Source organism: Saccopteryx bilineata, chromosome 4, assembly GCF_036850765.1.
Source record: "Saccopteryx bilineata isolate mSacBil1 chromosome 4, mSacBil1_pri_phased_curated, whole genome shotgun sequence".
NCBI classification, from domain to species: domain Eukaryota; kingdom Metazoa; phylum Chordata; class Mammalia; order Chiroptera; family Emballonuridae; genus Saccopteryx; species Saccopteryx bilineata.
The window spans coordinates 234,092,085-234,113,069 of NC_089493.1; positions in this window are offsets into that span (position 1 = coordinate 234,092,085).

The following is a 20,985-nucleotide window of genomic DNA, read 5'->3' on the forward strand; positions in this document are numbered from 1 at the left end:
AACAGAAGAACATTCATTAAATCCACTAGTGTAAGTATATTTCTAAGGTCAGTAAAATGATTTTGAACATCTCTGTTTTTTGTGGGGAGAAAAAGTATAGTACTCTCTTTAGAGAATTTAAAAAGAGAGTAGCTAGGCCATCATGTTTCAAATTTCTAGGAAGGCAAGAAAGTCAACTAATATTTGATAATAATTATAACAAAATAATAATTTTATATAAAAATTTTGATGCAAGAAAGTTGAATTTTAAATGCTATATGTAGCTTATTTCTGATTGAATATACTCCTTGCTTCTACCATTTAAAAAATAAGTTTAATAATTTCTAGTCTGAATGTTAATGTTCCCTCAAAATTCATATCTTGAAATACTAACCCCTAAAATGATGGTATTAGTAGGGGAATCTTTAGGTGACACCTCAATAATGGGATTAGTACCCTTAAAAAAAGGTCCCAGAGAGCACCCTCACCCTTTCACCCTGTGAGTTTATGTGAAGGTGTGAGCTATGAATCAGGAAGAAGACCCTCACCCAAAGCTACCATGCTGGCTCCGCAATCCTGGACTTCCACTATCCAGAATTGTAAGTAGTAAACTACTGTTATTTATAAGCTGCCTAGTCTGTGCTATTTTGTTATAGCAGCTCAAACTAAGAAATAATTAAATAAGAAACCTTTAAAGGCAGCAATCAACAAAGTAATGGAATATGATTTTAATTTGAAATTTAAAAAGGAAAACAGAGAATTTTATCCTGGCTACACATTCTGAGATGAGATGCAGTAGACAACAAAATTTAATTCACAATATCTGAAAATTATAAACACATGCAGAATTGAAGTTGGCCAGCCAAGAAAGATTCAAAAAATCTTTTCTATTAGATTTTTCTATGACAGGATATGAGCATTTTTGCAAAAGCAAGAAAAATCACTTTTTCATTTCTCCATAGTGAATTGAGCTAAATTTCTAAACTGAAATACCATACACATTCATAGGAAGATAATATACCCAATATGGTTGATTTAACAATGCATAGGATATTTGACACAATCTCAGAAAAGAAAGCAAGGAGCATTAATATTAGTTTTGTGGAACTGCCAAAAAACAACTGACTAGTGGCTTAAACAAAAGAAATTCTTCTCACAATTTTGGAGGCTATAAGTTTGAGATCAAGATTGGTTTCTTCTAAAGTACTCTCTACTTGGCTTTTAAGAGTCCACATTCTCCCTGTGAATTAACATGGCCTTTCCTCTCAGTGTGACTGTGTCCTAATCCCTTTTTTATGAGGGCACTCATTATGTTAGATTAGGGCATACCCTAGTGATGTCATTTTAACTTAATTTCCTTTTTAAGGATCTTATTTAGAAATGGAGTTTTATTCTAATTAATGAAAATTAGGAATTTAATGTTAAAATCTAGGTTACATAATGCAGCCCATAAAGGTGATATTCAATCCTGTAAGAAAGAACTACATACAACATCTGCCAATTTTTTCTTCTCCTTTTGTCTTGCTTCTTCACAGTGGAATAAATATATATAGCACAATGCCCAGTACTCAAACTGTTACACAAACTGTTCTCACTTTCACTGGGAAGTAGGTCATGTAGGATACATGATAGCGTTAGGCATGAGATGGCAAGTTATTTATCTATTATTTCTTCTTATCTCTTTTTTCCTAGGGTTAAAGTCCACCCAACAGAAAGTTAACTTTTTTGACCTATCAGGTTGTGTCTCTTGGCCCCACCAGAAAGCCACCAATAAAGCAAAATTATCTATGGGCACAGCCCAGCAAGAGCCAGGTTGAAGATTTCTTCTGTCAGTAGATGAGAAGGATGACACTCTTTGGTTTATGATAGAAGCAATGTCAGCAACATAAATCAATACTTTAACACCACTAAAATAGTTATAGAATTTGTAAGCTTCATAGTGGCTAGGAAGCAAAGCAAGCAGACAGGCTAAGAGTGAAGCTAGTGGGAGAAGCCAAGCAGATCTGGAGTGGTATAAAATTTGGGCATGGTATGGCTCATTATTTGTGCCACAAAGAGCTATTCACAGAAATATATTTTAGATGAGATCAAGATCCTCTTACTTCATTGAAAATGTAGAAACATTTCCAGTCTTTCAAGGTGAAGGGTAACTGCAATCTCCAAAAATGAGATTAGATAAGTAATGTTAGCAAATCAAGTACTATCCTCGTTTTCTTGGTGGTTCTGAGTCAAAATCACTTTTCTTCCCTTCATTTTTCTATGTTCGTTACCCATCCTATCCAACTCCTGTTCTAGATTTTCATCACACTTGGAAAGATATTCATATGTTCTGAATTGCTTACCTTGTAAGGTGTTCCAGAGTTTCTTTTCCAAGTATTCAAAAACCTTGACTGCCTTTACGTTAACCCATAATTTTTGTAATTTGGATCTATAACTGCCCATATTCTAGGCAAATCCATTGGAACCTAGGCATACTCCTTTTTGATGGATTTTTTTCAGTAACATTCAGCTTTTCAAGATAATCGGGGTGGATTACCATAGCTAGTACCAGTACACTAGTCATTGTCTGGTAATTCAATAGGATGATAAATTCATAAGAAGTCAATTAGTAATGAAAGTTTCCAATAAATAGAATTCTTACTGGCCCCTTGGCAGAAGTACTGTCCCCAACTTATAAACTAGAATTTTATTTTATTTTTTGTTAGAAACAGAAAGTCAGAGAGAGCAAAAGATAGAAACAGATATTCAGAGAGAGAGATGAGAAGCATCAATTCTTTGCTGTGGCACCATAGTTGTTTGTTGATTGCTTTCTTATATGTGCCTTAACTGGGGGGCTAGAGCAAAGCAAGTGACCCCCTGCTCAAGCCAGCAACCTTAGGCTCAAGCCAGAGACCTTGGGCTTCAAGTCAGTGACCTCTGGGCTCAAGTCGATGATCCCACGCTCAAGCCAGCAACCCCGTGCTCAAACTGGTGAGTCCCTGCTCAAGCCAGATGAGCCCGTGCTCAAGCCTGCGACCTCAGGGTTTTGAACTTGGGTCCTCTGTGTCCCAGGCCAATGGTCTATCAACTGCACCACCACTTGGTCAGGCTCAGTTTTTATTTTTAATACCCCTCACAGTCCTATGGGATTACTAGATCAATTGACTCCTAACCTTTATTTTCTTGAATGGCTCTTTCTAGGAGCCACTTATCAGAAAACTTTTATTTTACAGACAGATTTAATAGCAACTCTTTATTTTTAAAGGGAGACAGCATTGCACACAATTAACCAGGGAAGACCCCGTACATCGTTTATCTTCCCCTCTCAGCAGAAGACTGTTGCAGCTGCAACAGAGCTGCCAAATCAGCTTTAGCTGATTTTTTATATCAAGTGACTCACCAATTTTCATCTTCCAAACTCCTTACTCTATTCATAAATGTTCCTATCTGATTACCAGTAAAAGTACTTAAAAACCCTATTTCTATTGCCCTTATGGTATTTACTGATGAATCAGGTAAACCAGGAAAAGAAGCTATCGCTTGGAATGTTTCAACATGGCAATCCTGTATAGAAACTGGTTTTCCCGCTACTCAGCAAGTAGAGCTTGGAGCAGTAATTTTAGCTCTGCAGACGTTTCGTGATCAGCCTCTCAATCTCATTTCTGATTTATATTATGTTGTCTAGACTGTATTACATATAGAGACAGCACATATTAAGATATCCAAAATAAATCTTTATTGTCACAATTTTTAACGCTGCAGTCCCTTCTTGATAACAGTGTTCATTCTCTTTTTATTGCCCACATTAGGTCTCATACAGACTTGCCTGTCCCACTCTCTACAGGTGATCAACAAGCTGATAATATTGTTGCTGCTTGTTCAGTTGCCTTTTAACAGACTGCTACAGCTCATCATTTCACTATCAAAACACCTGATCATTAAAGAAAAATTTCCTTATTACTTTTTTACACTCCAAACAAATTGTGGAGGCTTGCCCTTCTTGTCAACTTTATTCAGGCAAGTCTTTAGGACATGGCTGCAATCCCAGAGGTCTTACTCCTAATGACATATGGCAAACTGATGTCTCTCATTAACCTCCTTTGGTCATGTTAAGTATTACATGTTACTATATATACCCATTCAGGCATGATACACACACCACTACTACTACTGGGGAGGCAGCACTCAGGCTAGTTCCCACCTTTTAGAGTCCATCTCTGTTCTTGGCTGCCCTCAAGTAATTAAAACACACCGTGGCCCTTGCTATACTTCTAAGGCATTCCAAATAGCTTTACAGAACTGAAAAAGTAAACATGTTACAGGTAGTAAACATGTTATAGGTATTCCTTATAATTCAACAGGACAGGCCTGTATTGAATGTGCTCACCACACCTTAAAAACCTACCTTAAAAAAATAAAAAAGAGGGAGTCCCAATGGACAATTAGAGTCCCAGAGAGATTGGTTAGCTATGGCCTTATTCACTCTAAAATTTTTGAATCTTAATAAAGACAATCTTCCTGCTACTGAACGGCATTATTCCAAAACAACCAAACATTTCTCTCAGGACCAGGAGGTGTATGTTCACAGTTGGGAGGTAGGATCTCCACAGGAAGGACCTTATCCTGTTTTACACAGGATCAAGGGGCAGTTTGTGTTTCCTTACCTACAGGAATGAAGTGCATCCCTCTTTGGAGAGTAAAGATACAATTGGTCCCAGAAATACAATGCCTGATGCAAAATCCAACACAAGGGCCAATGAGATGTACCTCACAAGCCCCAAGAATCCCTTGGGGACAACTGAAGAGCCTAGATCAGCAGGTGGTAACATTGATGAGTAATATTGGAGCTGCTCCCACCCCAGAGAATAGGTTCCTGGCATATCTATCTCTCAAAGCTCAAAATAGTCAACAGGTATTTAGTAGAGCTCTTGTATGTTTAATTTTATTTCTTTTGTTTACTCCAGCTATGTCCAGTGTATATTGGGCACACTTATATAACCCTCCTTTATTTTGCCCACTTACATGGTGGGACGCTGACACCCCTTGTTCTCCATTGTCACTGCCTGGTCTGGAAGTGTATGTTTACCTCCTGCAGACCCTTGGAAGAGAAGAGGGAATGTCTCACAATTAATGCATCTTTACACCTCCCCTCTAGAATCTCCTATATGCTTTTTATTACCCAACCCTCTATAGAGGGCTGTGTACATATCATTCCTCAAGAATTTCTTTATTGTCAACACAATACCAATAATCAACCAGCTAATCTCGCATTTATATCTGCTGTAACTATAAATACTACAGCCTTTAGGAAGGTACACTTTACCACACCATCTAACATTCCACCCTGTGGCCTGGGATGGATTATGAACATCAGTTCCAGCCTGTACAGTAAATATTCCTGGTACCGCTCCTCTTTCCAGGAATGATACACTGTGGGACTGGGAACCCCATGGTCACTTAACCACTAATGGGCATAATCTTTCTTTTAACAGTACTTCTAATAGTACTATTAGCAGGAAGGAATATGGATTGTCTGGACCTGACAACTCTCAGACAACCAAACTTCAGCCCTTTCCACATACAGTTATGGAGACTAGGATTACCTTTCTATAATCACATTCTTTCACATGGAAATTATAGTCATAATAAATATTTCAGCCTTTCTTCAGTTAAAAATCTTTAGGATAGCATTATGCTGTGCACTGCACGCCCTTAGGTGTTTATTATTACCCTAGCAGCCTCTGATATCACTCTCACCAACCAACTATAGACTATGACTATTCCATGTGGTTGGTATACCTCTTGTCTCACTCATGAAAATGTTACACCTCTATCATTCCTTTGTATCACTTATCTCAGGAATGGTGACCAGTCCATTTAACTTGCCCTGGGCAGAATCTTCAACTTCACAGGTTTTAGAATCTACATTTACTCACTGGAGACATTCCAAGCAGTTCTTATTTACTCTTATAGCTTTTGTCTCTGCCATTGTTATTTTAGCTACTGCTACAGTTGCATCCATATCTCTTACTCAGAGTATCCATACAGCTGCCACTGTAGAACATGTAATGACCAATATCACAAAAGTAGAATATATGCAAATTGATAAAGGAAATTTATCCAAACTGCAAGCTCTTGAGGCAGCTGTGGAGTGGTTCGAGAACCAACAACAAGCTCTTGCCACTCAACAGACTCTTAGGTGTGACTGGGAACATCCCCACACCTGTGTCACTGCATTACCATATAACAAGTCATCCCAGGGAATATATTAAGCAAAATCTACTTGGAGCATTTTCTACTAATTTAAACTCTCAAATTATTCACCTTGAAGCAGAACTTCATCAACAGCTCCTTGATATTCAGAAAGAAACTCAAACCAATACCTTACAGACTTTACAAGAGAGTTTCCAGGGGATTCATTCTTCTACCTGTTTTCATGGCATTAATTTATGCTTCTGGGGCATCTCTGTCCTTATAACTTGTTTGCTTTCTTTTAGTGATAATTTTTTACATTATAATCCATTTCTTTAGTGAAGTCCAAAGCCAGCAACAAGTTCTCATGACTTGCCTCAACCTACAGCCGACCTATATGTCTTCTTCCTTAAAAAACAAGGAAGGGGGAGATGTAGGGAATCACCTATCTGATCTTGGACCCTCTATAACTTGGATTAAGGTACTTTAGTTAAAAAGTCCTGAGTGTGAATGGTGATGTGAATGTAATCCCCTGCTGCAAACATAGGGAAATATTAATATATAGATTTCTTGGATGAAAACACCAAGAAACTATGTGAGTGACCTTTGTGCAAACACAAAAGAATGCATGTGAATGGGCTTTAGCAAATTAGTCTAGAGCAGGAGTCCCCAAACTTTTTACACAGGGGGCCAGTTCACTGTCCCTCAGACCTTTGGAGGGCCAGATTATAAAAAAAAAAACTATGAACAAATCCCTAAGCACACTGCACATATCTTATTTTAAAGTAAAAAAACAAAACAGGAACAAATACAATATTTAAAATAAAGAACAAATAAATTTAGCCCTGGCCGGTTGGCTCAGCGGTAGAGCGTCGGCCTAGCGTGCGGAGGACCCGGGTTCGATTCCCGGCCAGGGCACACAGGAGAAGCGCCCATTTGCTTCTCCACCCCTCCGCCACACCTTCCTCTCTGTCTCTCTCTTCCCCTCCCGCAGCCAAGGCTCCATTGGAGCAAAGATGGCCCGGGCGCTGGGGATGGCTCTGTGGCCTCTGCCTCAGGCGCTAGAGTGGCTCTGGTCGCAACATGGCAATGCCCAGGATGGGCAGAGCATCGCCCCCTGGTGGGCAGAGCTTCGCCCCTGGTGGGCGTGCCAGCTGGATCTCGGTCGTGCGCATGCGAGAGTCTGTCTGACTGTCTCTCCCTGTTTCCAGCTTCAGAAAAATGCAAAAAATGCAAAAAAAAAAAAAAAAAAGAACAAATAAATTTAAATCAACAAACTGACCAGTATTTCAATGGAACTATGGGCCTGCTTTTGGCTAATGAGATGGTCATGTCTGATTTCATATTTGTCACTGCTAGCCATAACAAGTGATATGACGTGCTTCTGGAGCTGTGACGCGTGCATCCCGCATCACCGGGAGTGGTACTGTATGTGAGCGACACCGCACTTTGCTCACTGACCACCAATGAAAGAGGTGCCCCTTCCAGAAGTGCAGCAGGGGGCAGATAAATGGCCTCAGGGGACCACATGCGGCCTGCGAGCTGTAGTTTGAGGACTACTGGCCTAGAGGTTTATAGATTGTCCCTCTCTTTGTGCTTATTAATTAGCAAAAGAAAAAGAATGTACTGACCGAAACTAGCTTTTATTCCATATCAACAAGAAGTACATCATTCTTTCCCCTTATCACCTGATCTCCCTCCGCTGCAATCCAGTTACCTTTGTTCTGCTTCTGATCAATAAAAGCTCTGAGAGAAGGAGACTCAGGAGGTTAGTCTATTTTGTCTGCTTCTCCCTCTTCTCTTGACAAGAGTTTGTGTCTTGAGCAGTTTTTCCATGTGACACTGGTAGTTCCCAGTGAACTGGTGGACTACAGGGGCTGCCAGTGTTTCTAGAGAAGCTAGAGAAAAATTGGCAAAGTTCAGAAAGAAGCAGTGTGGGAACTAGGTTTGGTGGCAAGGCAGGGGATGGCTGATGCTCACTCAAGTACTTTTTTTTAAAGAGTTAAATAAATATTTTCAATAAAGAAGAAATACAAACTGCTGGTTTATCTACGCCCCTTAACAACCAGCACTATTCGGAAGAATCATCTCAAATCACAGGGCTAGTTAGCAGATAGGCTTGTGTAAAGCCAGTAGACGTGGCCACCATCACAGCCACCTGGCCCGTGCAGTTTCGCATTTGATTCAGACAGATGGTAATAAAACAATGGAGCCAAGAACTGGTGGGCCATTAGCTTCAATCCCAGCTTGCACCCGGTGGGCAAGAAATACACTCAGTGGGAAAACACTTCCCTTTCCATTCAGGGCTCCCAAAGCCACTGACTTATCCAAGTTTCCTAGAATCAAAGGTTTCTACCTCACTAGCCTTATTCACCTCTGTTCCCCATCTTCTTCTCTCTGCACAAGCTCTGCACAAACTGGCTTCTCCTTCAGAACTCTGCCATCTTGGCTGCTTCTCCTCTCCTCCATGTGGCCTTTTCTACTCTCCTCTAGCATGGGCTCCTCTGCCCCATTTTATAGTGTAGAAATCAAAACCTTTAATCCAATATACAAAGGAGGAAGTCTCTGATACCAAGTCACTTATCTGAGGCATAATGGGATTCCTCATGAGAGTGCACCACCCCACATCATGCAATAGTCAAGGGTGTGGGGAAAAGCTTAGTTTTGAAAAGATCTTAGTATTTAAAAAGGTGAGAAAGTCTTAGTCTTAAAACTAAGCCTTAGGCTATAAGGACCTACCTGCTTACGGCCTGTCCCCCACACCCAATGCAAAATATAAGTGAGCAAATATATATATCATATTTACAAACTTATTTGACCAACAGCTTGTCTTTGTTCTTTACAGAAAATTCTGTGCAGACCTAACCCTTCAGGTCAGAGAAAGATTCTCTATTTGTTTTCTCATTTTCCCAAACTGCCACTGATTTTTATCTAGATTGAAACATTCACAGGCAAATATCACAGAGATTGAGTTCAAATCTTAAGGTCTTCCTTTTCTTTTGTCTTCTATTAAACACACACACACACAGGCAAGGACTTATTAACCATGTTGTATAATCTTGGGCAAAGATTTTAATGCTGTTATCCTCAATCTACTTATTTATTCAAAAAGAATAACTATACTGGCTCTAAAATTTGAAGTGTACATAGCAAGTGAGATACAGTAGGTGAGAATGTATTTAAACAATATGAGAAGTTCTATATAGGCTTTTTCTAGTAGTAATACTATAAATGTTAAAAGTCAACAGCTTATCATTAGAGCTTTAAATTACATCAATTTAGAAAATTATTTTAAGTAGAACAAATTTTAGCCAAGTGAAACTTTTTTTTTTAAATGGTGTTTGAATCCAGTTTAGTGTACATAGAAGGTTTATAGTACTGTTGGTCAAATAAATTTGTAACTATGACATATATGTTTGCTTGATTTGGGTGTGGGAGACAGGCTGTAAACTGGCAAAGTCATTATAGCCTAAGGCAGGGGTCCCCAAACTTTTTACACAGGGGACCAGTTCACTGTCCCTCAGACCGTTGGAGGGCCGGACTATAAAAAACAAAACAAAACTATGAACAAATCCCTATGCACACTGCACATATCTTATTTTAAAGTAAAAAAAACAAAACGGGAACAAATACAATATTTAAAATAAAGAACAAGTAAATTTAAATCAACAAACTGACCAGTATTTCAATGGGAACTATGCTCCTCTCACTGACCACCAATGAAAGAGGTGCCCCTTCCAGAAGTGCAGCGGGGGCCGGATAAATGGCCTCAGGGGGGCGCATGTGGCCCGCGGGCCATAGTTTGGGGACCCCTGGCCTAAGGATTAGTTAGTTTTAAGACTTAGCTTTTCCCCATACCCTTGACTGTTGCATGATAGGGGTGGTGCACTTTTATGAGGAATCACATTTATGCCTCAGATAAGTGACTTTGTATCAGAGACTTCCTTATTTGTATATTGGATTAAAAGTTTTCATTTCTACACTATAAAATGGGAACAGACCGGGGGTTCACTCTCTTGGTTCCTGCTATTACTATTGCAGAGGCCTGGTCCCTTGCCCTCCATGGGAAAAGCAGGTTTTCTGCTTTTCCCTTGTCTTTTCTTATGGCTTGCCTGTCTTGGTGAGACACCAGTAAACAGAACAGCCCACCATCCTCCAACTGTGCCATTTTTTTACTGTCCGCCTGAATTCAATGAGAGCCTGCATGTGAATGGCCACAATGGTGGCCCCTGGCCTTACAAGTACATTGTTTTAATTATCTGGAATAAAAGGAAGGTAACAAATTGCAATGCTAAAAGCACTGTGGTGAAAACATTTTAGGTGACTTAAGCTTTCTATGAGTATAAAGAAACAAAAAAATTTTATTTGAAATTAAAAAGCACCTATTTGAAGTTATAATGACTTCACTGCATTAAACTATCACAACATTATAACTCTTCCCAGCACAGAAATGATGAATCTACAATATACACTAACATTCAGAGAAAATCGACTGATTTTATCTCTACTTTCATAAATTTTGACCTAAGAAAACCTGTGATAAAGGCTAATGTAGCTCAAGATTTTTTTGCTCTTCATATTTGAAATGTAATTAAGCTTCAGCCCTATTATTCCCCGACAATGGGAAAGTCATTGATTGTGCTGCTTTTGAAATCCTGCATCACGTTAGACACTTTCTAATAATGATGCCCTTGGCTTAAGAAGAAGAGAAAATTGACTTGACCTAATTAAAAACTCTAAAGATCCTCTTTATTATTTTTTCATAAAACTTATTTGGGCCATATGCCAATCAAAGAATAAATCATCCATCAAATGGAGATGAAATAAAATGATATATGTTAAAGTAAGTCAGATGATAAGAAGTGAGATTTGTCAGAGTTTATAAAATTTTTTAGCAGAATGCACATTAGTGAGTCTTCAAAATGGGAACACATTCATCTCTGTTCATCTTTCAAGTGCCTTAGATCCAAGAACCTTGGCACACAGCTGTGCCAAGAAAGGTGATTCTGTAGTATAAAAGCATCTCTCTTCAAAAATAATTACTACAAACTTCAGTGAATAATGAAGACTCTCTTATTATCTTGGTACCATCTTTCTATCTTCTTCCATTTTCTCATACAATGAAATTGCCCCTATTATTATTTCTGACTGAATCCTGAGCCAAGAAGCTACAGACAGCTTGAAAATTATTCAACTTTTAGTTTTTATTCTGTTAGAACTACTTGAATTCAGACAATGAGCAAGTCAAAATATGAAATGAAGTCCAGTCTCCTATTATGCCTTCAAAAACCCAAGTAGACTCACTATTGTTTATATCAAAATCTACTTTTATAAAATCTCTGATATCTATCTTTCAATATTTTTACCTCTTCTATATTTAGAATTATCTATTTCTCCCCTGTGCTCTGTGGTTCCCAACCACATTGCACAAAATGGTCAAACAGCTGCTTTTTTCTTGGTGTTGTGCATAATGTTTTAAAACAATGTTTTTTTCTTCTGCTATTAATTCTTGGCCATGCACATCCATACTCATTGTTTCTGATATTGATTTTAGCTCAGACTACTGTATCATGTTAATTTACGTGTGACTTCTTCATGTAATTATGTAATAAATACTTAATATTTGTATCTCATTTTACAAAATTATATTTAAATGTAACTGTGGTAGACAGGCTATAAACTGACAAAGTCCTTATAGCCTAGGGCTTAGTTTAAGATTGAGCTCTTTCCCACACTCTTTTAAAACTAAACTCTACCCCACACCCTTGGCTCTTGCATGGTGGAGGGGGTGAACTCTTATGAGGATTTCTGTTTATACCTTAAATATGTGACTTTGTATCAGAATCTTCCTTGTTTTACAAATGGATTTGTTCTTTGCACTATATAATAAAGCTGTCTGGGGTTTTGCCCCCTTATTTCCTATATGCCGTCAGCCTCGGGGAGGACTCCTGATCCCATTCTTTTTCTTTCTGTGTTTATTTCCTAATCTTCCACTGTTCTCCCTCAGGACCTGGACAGTTATGATTTGTGCTGGTTCCTGACATGTAACTTACAAAACATACATTTTTATAATGTTTTATTAATATAATTAAAATTTTTTATTTACTTTCAATAGGCCAGATAGAAAAATTAAAACATTGCTAACCGTACATAAAAGATTTTCTGCACTATGATGCAAATTAACCCCTAGCTAGTTTCCAACATAAATTTTGATGCAATCTAAGCTCTGGCCTAAAGGAATTTTCCTACCTGAGAATTTTATTCTGCATGTCAGCCTCAAATGTCTTTGTTTCGAGTATTCTTTTATCTAGTTTTTAAGGCTCTTAGAATGCCAACTAGTCAAACTTTAAAATTGATTGTTAATAAAAAATTTATAGGCTAACCAAGCAGTGGTCCAGTGGATAAGAGCATTGGTCTCAGATGCAGAGGATCCAGGTTGGAAATCCTGAGGTCACTGGCTTGAGCACCGGCTTATCCAGCTGGAGCACGAGATCACTGGCTTGAGTTTGGGATCATAGACATGACTCCATGATCACTGGCTTGAACATAAACATTGCTGTCTTGAAGCCAAAGGTCACTGGCTTGAGCAAGGGACCAAGGCTTGGCTGGGGCTCCCTGGTCAAGGAACATGTGAGAAAGCAATCAATGAACAACTAAAATGCCACAACAAAGAATTGATGCTTCTCATCTCTCTCCCTTCATGTTGAGGAAGGAGAGGCAGGTCCCCTCTTCCCTCAGAAGGAAGAAACAAAAAGAATACAAGAAAAGGAGCCAGCTGGGGTAACCGAGTCAGCCAGTGATAAATTAACTATACCACATTGTTACAATACAAAGCAAGAATAGCAGGACCTGTATGTAACCATGGCCAGTGATCTGAAAACCCCTTCCCCCTTGATGACTCCACTGAAACTTTCCCTCCCCTCTCCTGAGTCCTGGGAAACCTTAAACAAAGAAATCTCATGCATATTGCTTAGATACTGTAAAGATATATAACCTGTAAGAAAAACAACTTCTGGGAGCCCGTGTTTTGGAGCTACAAACCCACATGCTTTACCAGCTTTAATAAATCCTACTTCCTTCATCAAGTTGTCTGGGCATTTTGTCCTTCTTTGATTCTTTCAATTGTGCCTGTCTGTCCCTGTCTGTCTGTCTGTCTCTTTCTCTCTCGTTCTCTTGATTAAAAAAAAAAGACTTTATCATTTAACTATTACTATGTGTTTCTACTGGAGAAAATATGTAATTTTATAATTTTTTATTCCTCCAAAATCCAAAAACATTTTTATGATACCCCTTTCATTATACAGTACCAGGTTTCTTTTTTCTTTTTCTTTTTCTTTCTTTCTTTTTTTTTTTTTTGTATTTTTCTGAAGCTAGAAACAGGGAGAGACAGTCAGACAGACTCCTGCATGCGCCCGACTGGGATTCACCCAGCACACCCACCAGGGGCGTCGCTCTGCCGTGACCAGAGCCACTCTAGCACCTGGGGCAGAGGCCAAGGAGCCATCCCCAGCGCCCGGGCCATGTTTGCTCCAATGGAGCCTCGGCTGCGGGAGGGGAAGAGAGACAGAGAGGAAGGACGGGGGGTGGAGAAGCAAATGGGCGCTTCTATGTGCCCTGGCCAGGAATCGAACCTGGGTCCCCCCACACGCCAGGCCGACGCTCTACCGCTGAGCCAACCAGCCAGGGCAGTACCAGGTTTCTTAATTGTTTGCATGCATTAGTTCTTTCAGTATTAGTTGCCCAATTAATTTATATGTTTTAATTGACACAGTGAGGTTGTTTTTTATAAACCACCCATATGTTATCATTGTGATCTAAACAACTGTGAAAGGAAATTTGGCTTCTGCAAAGAAAAATATGACTTACAAGTCTACTAGACTTAGAAGGACTAGATAAATGGAAAAACACATCTATAGCGATGTTAGTTAGTTTAGTAAAATTAAATCACCAAGTCACTGGGTAAGGTAGGGAAATAAAGTAAGAATTATTATGAAGAGAAAATGGGCTTTTATATAATAAAATAATAATAAAGTAAAACAAGGGGTCTTATACATAGGAAAAAAAGAAACTTCTCAAGCACATACTAGTTGGTATGTTTTCTGAAGAAGATCAAATAATTATGTGCACATACATGTAAAACTTTATATACATGTTATTTAAAAAAGGACACAGATGAAATTTTAAGTTGCTGATAATCTCCAAGTTTTTGGCTCAATGCAATACTAGAAGAATAATAACCAATAAGTGAACCTTGAGATAATAAATATTAGAGAATAAAACAAATGAATATCAAAATAACTAGTTAAGACTGCAGTGAATGAAATGAATTATTATCGTTATGCTTAGAAGAAAATATTGAATATGTCATAAAAGATTTAAAACTGTTTAAAATAATAGTAAATATAATACAAATAAATGAAAAAGATATTTTACAAAACATGTCGTAAACTGCCTGACCAGCTAGTGGTGCAATGGATAGAGAACATCAGACTGGGAAGCAGAGGACCAGATTTGGGACCCCAAGGTAGCCATCTTAAGTGAGGGCTCATCAGGTTTGAGGAAGGCTCGCTAGCTTGAGCCCAAGGTTACTGGCTTGATGGAGTGGTCACTTGGTCTGCTGTACCACCACCACCCCCCATCAAGGCACATATGAGAAAGCAATCAATGAACAACTAAGGTGCCACAATGAAGAATTGATGCTTCTCATATCTCTCCCTTCCTGTCTGTTTGTCCACATCTGTCCCTCTCTCTGTCTCTGTCACACACAAAAAAAAATATAGTAAATTTATGGATATTATCAATTGAAAAGTAATTATGTAATTCTGATATTTTAGTAGTTTACTCAGAGTTTTCTACAAAAATACACAATATGCCAATAGAGCAGTATCTTATCACATATCTTTGTAATTTAACAAGTTCACTTATGCCACCCTCTTCCACCAGTCTATACATACCCAGTGTCCAGCTGTGAGTGCCCAGTGCAATAGCTGCTGCTCATTAACAGTTTGATAAATCAATGAGCATATGAATAAATAAAAAACTTGGAAGTTTTATAGTATACAACATATTCTTCAAAATAGCACCAAGAACCATGAGTAATTATTTTGAAATAAGTGTTAATTGAAACATTCTTTGGAAAAACTGTTTAATAAGAATATTAACTGCATGAAGATTGGATTTACAAATACTATAGCACAGGAACTGCCAATCTGAAATGATGCTGATGATAAACATCTCAAGAACCAGAATGACTCTACTGTGTGTACCAGCAGATTATCAGTTCCCTTAAATACAGTAAAAAAATGTTTGTACTCTTATTTTGTTTCAAGAATCAAAATGAACTGTTGACATACTTGTTAGTTATAGGGCTTAATACATTTGGAACCTTGGGCTAATAATGCCAAACCAAATGTGTAAACTCCACGGTAGTTAAGTTGCTTCTCTTAAGCTCCACTGTAGCAAGCTAAATACTACTACTCCCTTGTTCAATGCTCTAAAAGTGTTTTTTACCACAGTGGTCAATAAGCAGAAGTAAATGGATGAATCACCTTAAATCTATTAAAAATCTGAATAAAAAATGAACTCAAAGTAATTTTTTTATGAGTACTGGTGAAGTAGAAGAATTTTTATATTGCTTTACTATGCTATAATTAAAATACACTACAAAGTCATTTTGACTTTTCAAAAAATATTGACAAGCATGAACACCATATTTTGTAAAAATTATATTTGTTTCTATAACACAAATGAAGAAAATATACAGGAATGTACAAAAGCAGAATTACAGTTTTGAATATGCAAAACAGAGTTTATTCTTATTGAGTTAATAAAGCCATTGTAATAATTATAATGTGCATGGTAACTGTAAACCTACTTTTTCCCACTCCTTCATGAAGGTGGCAATATTGCTTGAGCAAATTTTTTTCTGCTTCAAGCAAAACTGATGGATATAAAGAAAGCACTAGCACATTTTATCCATCTTCTGTTAAATAAACAAAAAAATAAACTAATAAAAACACTTCAAAATTTAATTTTGTTTAAATATTAAGAATTCTGGACATATACAAACTCATACTCATATAAAATTGCTGTATTATAATTAAAAACAATTATATTTTTTAGAGTATCATGAGTTATTAATGTGCTCTGCTAAGTTATGCTAAAGAAAAAAATATATAGAGTGAATTTAGTTAACTGCTTACAATTTAAGGAGTATAGTACATAAAAATATTAGTGTATAGTATGCATATCTGGTATATCTATTTTTAATTTATTCTGCTGTAACATATTATACTAAGTATGTCATATTAATATGACAGCTAAATTATACATATGTTTTTCTAACTTGTGAAAACTATGTTTGGTAGTTTTTGTTTCTGTTTTTTTGTTTGTTTGTTTTTCATACACATGTGTTTATGTGCAGATGAACTAGAATTTCTCTGCATTTTCGTTTAGGCATCTAAATTGAAGCACATTATAGTGAGTCAAAGACACCAATCCCACCTAAAATAATTAAATGGGAGAAGTGAAAACTTTAAAAGTTACATCAGAATACAATAAGTCAGAATCTGAAACGTATTAAACAGGTTCAACTAATGGTGGGATTTAGCTGGTTCACATCAGTTTGGTAGAACCAGTACCTAATTTTTTGTTGAGTTTAGCAAACCACTTGTGAAAATGGCACTTGTATTCAGGGTTCTTTCTAAGGTGGGTGCCTGGGCAGCCACCCAATGTGGAAATCACAAATTTGCATTTCTTATTCTTTTTAATGTTCATCTGCATAACAGTGTATTCTAAATGCCCGTAGTAATGTTCATTTGGTCCATAGGTGAAAAAAATTGATGGAACTATGCTTGTAATATTTATTTTTTCATCTTAAAAAACTCATTATACTTTGATGAAATACTATATTTTAATTTCCTCATGTTTGTTACTTCAATAAACAAACATAATATAAAGAGAAAATGTGCAAAACCACCAACTGCTGTAAGTTCAACAGAAGTGGAAAGGGTTTTGTTCAAAGATGAACATAATATGTTCAAAGAAAAGTCACCTGTTTCTAATATATCAAACACAGTGACTATTAATCTAATCAGCCTACCTATAAAGGAATGGGAGCCTACTCCTACAGTGAAAAGATGGTTAAGAATAAATCACACAGCTGATGATGCTTAAATAAAAGTGAAGAAAATTGAAAGTGAGGATGCCATTCAAGAAGCAATATGGAAATCTCTTAAATAACAGTTTTATTGTTTTTTGTAAGGTATTAGTTAATATTTTATCATTAATATTTTTTAATATTAATGGGGTGACATTAATAAATCAGGGTATATATATTCAAAGAAAACATCTCCAGGTTATCTTGTCATTCAATTATGTTGCATACCCATCACCCAAAGTCAAATTGTCTTCAATCACCTTCTAACTGGTTTTCTTTGTGCTCCTCCCCTCCCGCAGGTCCCTCCCCATAACCACAACACTCTTGTCCATGTCACTGAGTCTCATTTTTATGTCCCACCTCTGTATGGAATCATATAGTTCTTAGTTTTTTCTGATTTACTTATTTTGCACAGTATAATATTATCAAGGTCCATCCATGTTGTTGTAAATGATCCGATGTCATCATTTTTTATGGCTGAATAGTATTCCATAGTATATATGTACCAAAGCTTTTTAATCCACTCATCCTCTGACAGACACTTGGGCTGTTTCCAGATCTTTGCTATTGTAAACAAAGCTGCCACAAACATGGGGGTGCATTTCTCCTTTTGAAACAGTGCTATGATGTTCTTGGAGTATATTCCTAAAAGTGGTATAACTGGGTCAAAAGGCAGTTCGATTTTTAAGTTTTTGAGAAACCTCCATACTGTTATCCACAGTGGCTGCACCAGTCTGCATTCCTACCAGCAGTGCAGGAGGGTTCCCTTTTCTCCACATCCTCGCCAGCACTTATTCTGTGTTGTTTTGTTGATGAGTGCCATTCTGACTGGTGTGAGGTGGTATCTCATTGTGGTTTTAATTTGCATTTCTCTAATGATTAGTGATGTTGAGCATTTTTTCATATGCCTATTGGCCATCTGTATGTCCTCTTTGGAGAGTGTCTATTCATTTCTTTTGCCCATTTTTGAATGGATTGTTTGTCTTCCTGGTGTTGAGTTTTACAAGTTCTCTATAAATTTTGGTTATTAACCCCTTATGTCCCACCTATGTATGGAATCATGCAGTTCTTAGTTTTTTTTCTGATTTACTTATTTCACTCCATATAATATTATCAAGATCCATCCATTTTGTTGTAAATGATCCGATGTCATCATTTCTTATGGCTGAGTAGTATTCCATAGTATATATGTACCACATCTTTATCCAGTCATCTATTGAAGGGCTTTTTGGTTGTTTCCATGTCTTGGTCATTATAAACAATGCTGCAATGAACATGGGGCTGCATGTGTCTTTGTGTACCAGTATTGTTGAGTTATGTGGGTATATTCCCATCTTTATCCAGTCATCTATTGAAGGGCTTTTTGGTTGTTTCTATGTCTTGGTCATTGTAAACAATGCTGCAATGAACATGGGGCTGCATGTGTCTTTGTGTACCAGTATTGTTGAGTTATGTGAGTATATTCCCAGTAGAGGGATTGCTGGGTCATATGGTGTATTTTTAATTTTTTGAGGAACAACCATACTTTCTTCCATAGTGGTTGTACTACTTTTCATTCCCACCAACAGTGGATGAGGGTTCCTTTTTCTCCACAGGCTCTATAATATAATTTGAAGTCAGGTATTGCAATGCCCCCAGCTTTGTTCTTTTTCCTTAGGATTGCTCTTAGGGGGTTTTTATATAGTTCCAGATAAATCTGATGATTTTTTGTTCCATTTATTTAAAAAATGTCATTGGAATTTTTATGGGAATTGCATTGAATTTATATATTGCTTTGGGTAATATAGTCATTTTGATTATCCTTCCTATCTAAAAACAAGGAATATTTTTCCATTTCATTGTATTTTTTTCGATTTCCCTTAACAATGCTTTGCAGTTTTCATTATATAGGTCCTTTACATTCTTTGTTGGGTTTATTCCTAGGTATTTTTTTTTTGCAACCATGAAAGAAATTATTTTTTTAATTCATTTTCTAATGTTTTGTTGTTGGCATATAGAAAGGCTATGGACTTTTGTATATTAATTTTGTATTCTGTGACCTTACTGTACTGGTTTATTGTTTCTAGTAATCTTTTTGTGGAGTCTTTGGGGTTTTCTATGTATAGGATCATATTATCTGCAAAAAGTGAAACCTTTACCACTTCTTTTCCGATATGGATGCCTTTTATTTTTTTATCTTGTCTGATTGCTCTGGCTAGAACTTCCAGTACCATGTTAAATAAGAGTGGAGAGAGTGGACAACCCTGTCTTGTTCCTGACTTAAGGGGTAAAGTTCCTCAGTTTTATGCTATTTAATATGATGTTAGCTGATGGTTTATCATAAATGGTCTTTATAATGTTGAGATATCTTTCTTCTATACCCATTTTGTTGAGTGTTTTAAACATAAAATTGTGTTGTACTTTATCAAAAGCCTTTTCTGCATCTATTGATAAGATCATGTAGTTTTGTTCTTTGTTTTTTTAATATGGTGTATTATGTTAACCGTTTTACGTATCTTGAATCATCCTTGAGATTCTGGGATGAATCCCACTTTATCATGATGTATTTTTTTATATGTTGTTGTATTCGATTTGCTAGTATTTTGTTTAATATTTTAGCATCTGTATTCATTAGAGATATTGGTATGTAGTTTTCTTTTTTTGTGCCATCCTTGCCTGGTTTTGGTATGAGGGTTATGTTGGCCTCATAAAATGTGTTTGGAAGTATTGCTTCTTCTTCAATTTTTTGGAAGACTTTAAGTAGAATAGGAACCAAGTCTTCTTTGAATGTTTGATAGAATTCACTAATATACCCATCTGGGCCTGGACTTTTATTTTTGGGGAGGTTTTTAATAGTTTTTTTCTATTTCATCCCTGCTTATTGGTCTTCTGCTTCTTCATGACTCACTCTAGGAAGATTGTATTGTTCTAGGAATTTATCCATTTTTTCTAGATTGTTGAATTTGGTGGCATATAGTTTTTCATAGTAATCTACAATAATTCTTTGTATATCTATGATATCTGTGGTGATTTCTCCTCTTTCATTTTGGATTTAGTTTATATCAGTTCTTTCTCTTTTTTCCTTGGTGAGTCTTGCCAAGGGTTTGTCAATTTTGTTGATCTTTTCAAGGAACAATTTCCTTGTTTTATTAATTTTTTTCTATAGTTTTTCTGTTCTCTATTTCATTTATTTCTGCTCTGATTTTTATTATTTCCTTTTTTCTACTGGTTTTGGGTGGTCTATGTTCTTCTTTTCTAGTTCCTTAAGATGTGAAATTAAGTGGTTTTCTTGGGCTCTCTCTTGTTTGTTCATATAGGCCTGAAGTGATATGAACTTCTCTCTTATTACTGCTTTTGCTGCATCCCAGAGATTCTGAAATGTTGTATTGTTATTTTCATTTGTCTGCATGTATCTTTTGATCTCTGTGCTTATTTCTCTTTTACCCACTCATTTTTTATTTATTTATTTTCTTTGTTTTATTAATTTTAATGCGGTGACATTGATAAATCAGGGTACATATGTTCAGAGAAAGCATCTCTACGTTATTTTGACATTTGATTATGCTGCATTCCCATCACCCAAAGTCCAATTGAATTCCATCACCTTCTAACGGGTTTTCTTTGTGCCCCTACCCTCCCCTAACTCCCTCCCTCTCCTCACCCCTACCCTGTAACCCCCACACTCTTGTCCATGTCTC